The sequence below is a fragment of the Penaeus japonicus genome, unplaced genomic scaffold, assembly GCF_977035675.1.
Source record: "Penaeus japonicus unplaced genomic scaffold, GWHDUDI00000001_assembly GWHDUDI00000019, whole genome shotgun sequence".
Classification (NCBI taxonomy): domain Eukaryota; kingdom Metazoa; phylum Arthropoda; class Malacostraca; order Decapoda; family Penaeidae; genus Penaeus; species Penaeus japonicus.
In genome coordinates, this window is record NW_028234421.1 from 22,063,598 (window position 1) to 22,069,047 (window position 5,450).

A 5,450-nucleotide genomic window follows, 5' to 3' on the forward strand; every position below is an offset into this window, starting at 1 on the left:
TCATTTTTCATTGTTTCATTTTTCATTGTTTCATTTTTCACTGTCTCTTTCTTCTGTCTCTTTCTTCATTGTCTATTTCTTCATTGTCTCTTTCTTCATTGTTTCATTTTTCACTGTCTCTTTCTTCTATGTCTCTTTCATCTATGTCTCTTTCTTCTATGTCTCTTTCTTCTATGTCTCTTTCTTCTATGTCTCTTTCTTCATTGTTTCATTTTTCATTGTTTCATTTTTCACTGTCTCTTTCTTCTATGTCTCTTCATTGTCTATTTCTTCATTGTCTCTTTCTTCATTGTTTCATTTTTCACTGTCTCTTTCTTCTCTGTCTCCTTCTTCATTGTCTCTTTCTAAATTGTCTCTCCCTTAAATGTCTCCTTAATTGTCTCTTCCTTAATTGTCTCTTTCTTCACTGTCTCTTTCTTAATTGTCTCTCATTTTATTGTCTCTTTCTGCATTGTCTTTATTTTGTTTTGTTTTCCTTCTAGTTTTGATACAAAAGCATAGTGAAAGAGTAAGTGATGATAATAGTGAAAAAGAGAGTGATGATAATGATGATGTAAAAGATATATATTTTTTTCATTCTAGTCCTTTATTTCTCAAACATTGATAATTGATTTCCCAAGCATTCTTTCTCTTTATCCTTATTATCGTTATCATCATTATCTCTCTGATAATATCTGTTGCTTCTAAATTCAAAACTCTAATTAGTCTCATACCCCCTCTCTCTCATTATGCATTATCTTTCCTTTCGTTTTCCTCTATTTTATTATTTACATTCGCCTATCATATCTTTCTCTTGTTGTCCCCTTCACATCAACACATAACCTTCCTTCTTTATTATGATGTTATTCTTTAATTAATGTTATTTTCTTCAAGGTGATATAAGATAGAAATAAAGCATTATCATCACTGTAATTTTTTTTTTACTTCATACTATACCAGATCATGGTTTTATTTCATTATCATGGTTATTATTCTTAATAATTATTGTTGTTTGTATTGTAGAGTAACATACTTTCTTACGCGAACGCTATGGGTTCGCGCGTATGCGAACGGGTGACGGGTGCCTCGCGTCCGTATTCTTTTCTTTTTTTGTACTCCCCCGTCACGCCCTTTGGCGACGCCCTTCGGGGCGCTTTGTCAAACGCCCCACCTCCAGGAGTATTTTAGGCTGTGGAGAAGGAGGAGAAGGAGCACCCAATCCAAGCACAAACAACCTGTAATAATTCCTAGTTGGCAACCCCCTGTCATGTCGGGGTCTCCAAGACCGCCATCTTGGAGTTGTGGAGGAGGTTTCAAGGCGGAAGGTTGTGTGCTTGGGTTGGGCAGGAGTGTGTGTTTTCTCGTGTTCTCGTTCTAGCGTAAGTTTTTATTCTACTACATGCCTGTTCTGTGATACCTTGTTTGTTTTAATACATGTAGTAGCTTGTGCCTGACAAATAAACGTAAAGTAAAGATTCTAGCGTCTTAGTCAGTTGCCTTTATGCCGGCCCGGTTTTCCCTCTTGCCCTTCCACGCCTTCCTGCTGCAGAAGGCTCCTCTACAGCTCCTGTAGGAGGGTGAGTGCCCCACGAACCCACTACAGTAAAGGTGGTTGGCAGCGAGTGGATCGTGAGGTTCTTTTTTATTATTTTTGCCTCCGAATCCACGGCCTCTCGCTTTGTTTACATGTCTCGTTGCCATTGATATCTTTTTATGTTTTGTCGTTTTTATGCTTGTTTCTTTTATGTATAAATTTTTTAAAGGCCTTCAGCCAGTTTTTACATTTTAGTTCATTGCTTTTATAGTAACTTTTTTTAAAGCTTTCAACTTAAAGTAATTTTACAGTTTTGAGTTTGCTTGCTTTTTTAAAGATTTTACTGGTCATTTTTTTATTGCATTTTCTGTCTTAGTGCCATTTGAGATTTAACTTTAGAATTTTATCAGTTTTTCTTAATTTTATAACTTGTTTTTGTATTTTTTAAAATTTAATGGGTTTTTACTGTTGATTTTTGTCTTATTTAATGCCAGTGCCCAATTTTTTTCCAGCATTTTAATTATATTTTACTATATCTTATTAACCTGGTCTTTTACAGCTTGATTGATTTTGTCTATTTTTTATGTATCGATTTTATTGCAGCATTTAACGCTGGTTTCTTTTTTTTATGTTTTTGTATTTTTTTTAGTGTTCCGTGTTTAGCTGTTCTGTTTTAGTGTAGGTGCGTCCACGTGCACCTCGGACCATGGTGCGCCCCAAGGCACCACAGGCTGGGTCGCGCCCGCCTACCCCTGAGGAGGCAGTCCTTCTCGAAGGACCCCGCCTTGGGGTGGACCCAGGACTCACTGTTGCCCGTAGTGCAGGTGCTGTTGGGACTGCCTGCTCGGACAGTGGGTCACCCGTCAGCAGTGATGTGAGCGGCTTGCAGCTCATGGAGGCCAGGTTGGTGGATCGGCTCGAGGCACAAATGGGTAGGCAGCTCGCCCGCATGCAGGAACACCTGGAGGGACGCATGCAGGCGCAGATGCAGGCTCTGGCTTCCCTCCTGAAGAGCCAGCCTGTTGGGCCCTCTACGGCTACCGAGGATGCTGCTCGGCCTCTGCTGCCCCTCCGCCATCGCTACCCTCAGCTCAGCCCTGCCTCGGAGAGGACCCCGAGCAATCCTCCCATCTGCCTCCAGCGGTGCCTGCAGAGCCTCGCCTTCCACAACGCTCTGCCCCGCTCCTGTCTGGGAGTCAACCTGCCGCTGACGTGGACCTCATGGGTCCCCGCCAGGTTGGGATCGCTTCAGCGCGGGACCAGAGTGCTCAGTCTGCAGCTAGACTGCCCCCGCAGCCGCCTGCTTCCTTCATGGCTGAACCTGTGCCTCAACCGCCCTTGCGCCACCTTGGGACGTCCTACGGGGCCCCCTCACAGGGACCGTACCCGTCTCTTGAGACCCAGCCTCCAATCTCCACTGCACGTGAAGCTCAGCCTCCAGCCTCTCAGCCTCTAGCCTCCCAGCCTTCAGCCTTCCACTCATTCGCCAACCCGCATGCACCTCCAGTTCACTTAGGTGACCACAGCTGGACTCGTCCATTTTATGGCAGTGGACGAGACGAGGTGCCCTTTTTCTGTGGCGAGACTCCTTCAACTCAGGGCATCCAGCAGAGCCAGGAGCTGGAGTCCTGGATCTCCAGTATAGAGCTGGCCACCCTGCCAGCAACATCGGAAGCCTACATCCGGATGGCACGCAGCCGGGTAAGGGGGTACGCATGGTCAGTGCTCAACAGTCCTGGGTTCGCCCATATCCGGGATTGGGTTGACTTCAAAGCACGACTCCGCGAGCAATTCAGAGGTGTCTCTACGGCCAAGCATTTCTTCAATATGCTGGCTCGGGCCAGGATGGCGGTTGGCCAAGGACCTCTGGATTTTTATCGTGCTGTAGCACTGGCCGTGCAGCAGGGCGCTCGCGATTACCCCCTGGACCTCGGGAATGCGGAGAGCCTGATGCAGCGTACCTTCCGGGATGGGCTTCCAGGGTGGCTCCGCCAGCAGCTCTTATGGCACGATTTCCCTTCCATACGTACTATGGCGGAGAAGTGCCAGCTGGTTTGGGACTCTGTAGTCGGAGCAAGGCATTCCCTACCAGACGTCCACGGGCTCCTCCGGCAGTCGTCCAAGGCTGTGGACATCTCAGTATGGCATGCGGGACGGCAGGATGACCCTGGGTACGTATAAACCAGGTCAGCACTTAGAAGTAACCATCCCCGGCCTGGAGTATTACGGGGACATATTGCCACAAGCGGCTCCAGTCATCCAGGCCCCTGAGAACACCTCGCTTAATGGTCCTCCGCTGGTAAGGAGATCGGCCGAGGCCCCTGCTTCACCTCGCCGCTCCCCTTCCCCACGTCGCAGGGACAACAGACAGCGCCCCTGGTGTGATTTTCACAGGATGGGAGGCCACCATACCAGCGAGTGCCGGGCAGGACGGGGTCGATGCTACCGTTGCGGTGAGTCGGGGCACCTCAAGGTCTCTTGTCCCTTTTCCCAACGCCGCTCGGAGGCAGACTCCCGACCCACGGGCGGCCGTAGCTACGAGCCGGGATCTCAGCAGCCAGTCGACTCCACCGCAGTTCCGAGGACGCCCCCTCATAGTCCTCGAAGTCGGAGGTAGGCCATTCTCCTGCTTTGTCGACACAGGTTCAGAGGTGACAATGATGAAGAGGGAGTCCCTAGCGCGTCTTCCTCGGGTACGCCTGCACTCTAGCCAAAGAGCGCTGCAGGGAGTTTCAGGCCAGCCAGCCCCAGTCACGGCGGAGGTGGACCTTCCCTTCACCATCCATTCTACGCTGACTGTCACCCACCGGACCTGTGTCGTTGAGGGCCTCCGCTTTCCAGGGGACCTGCTCCTGGGGATGGACCTCCTTCAGCGGCTTCCTGTTCGTCTCGTCTTTGGCCATGAACCTGACAAGAGCTGGCTGGAGTTGGATGGCTGCCGTCACGGGATCGCCTTTACCCGTTGGAATGCAGAGGCACAGCATGTCCCTGCCTGTCATGAAATTCCTCGGGCGTCGCCAGCAACCCTGGAGGACCCTGAACTGCTGCCGAATTCTGGACAGGTAACTGTCTCGCCTGTCCATGTGGCCGAGGAAACAATGGTGGAAGCAAAATCAGGGAAGTTTGTTGCTGCCACAGTTACGCGCAGCGCACCAGATGACACATGCCTGGCTGTTATTGAGGCCAGCACAGACCGCCTCACAGTACCCCGCACTTTGGTTACTGTCCAAGGACGTCGTTCAAGTGTGTGGGTTGTCAACACCCACCCTAAGCCACGCAAGCTACGCCCAGGTGCTGTACTAGGGTACGCCTCATTCTTGGGACCCGAGGAGGTTGTCTGCACCTCCCCCTCTCCTACAGTTCCTAACACCCCTTACTGCGAGTCGTCCAGGGAACCCTCACAGGCTACGGTCGCTCCATCTGAGGAGGAGCTCGAGGGGTTCCCATCGGTGGTGGAGCTCGAGGGCGAGTTCCTTGATGACGACTATGACAGCTCTGCCGCCTGCCTTGATTTTGGGTACGAGGACGACGACTTCTTCGTGTTCCCTGAAACGCCAGAGCTGGACAAGGCCCACCAGCAGGAGACAGATGTTACCTGTGTTGTGGAGAGTGGAGGTGCTAGTGGTGCTGAGGTAGATGCTTCCCCCCCCCATTCCATAGCACTTGAGCATCTTGACCCAGAACAAGAGGCACAGCTGCGTGGTGTGCTGGACAGTTTTTTCCAAGCTTGTTCTCTGGAGATAAGCAGGCTGTTGGTAATGTGCCTGAAGTGGAGCACCACATCATTACGACGACGGACACTCCAGTGTGTGTACGGCAGTGGAGGCTCCCGCAGAAGATGAAGGAGATTATTCGCACTGAGTGCGACCGTATGTTGGTCCAAGGCGTCATCGAGCCGTCCTCCAGTCCCTGGCTGTCACCGGTGGTGCTTGTCCGC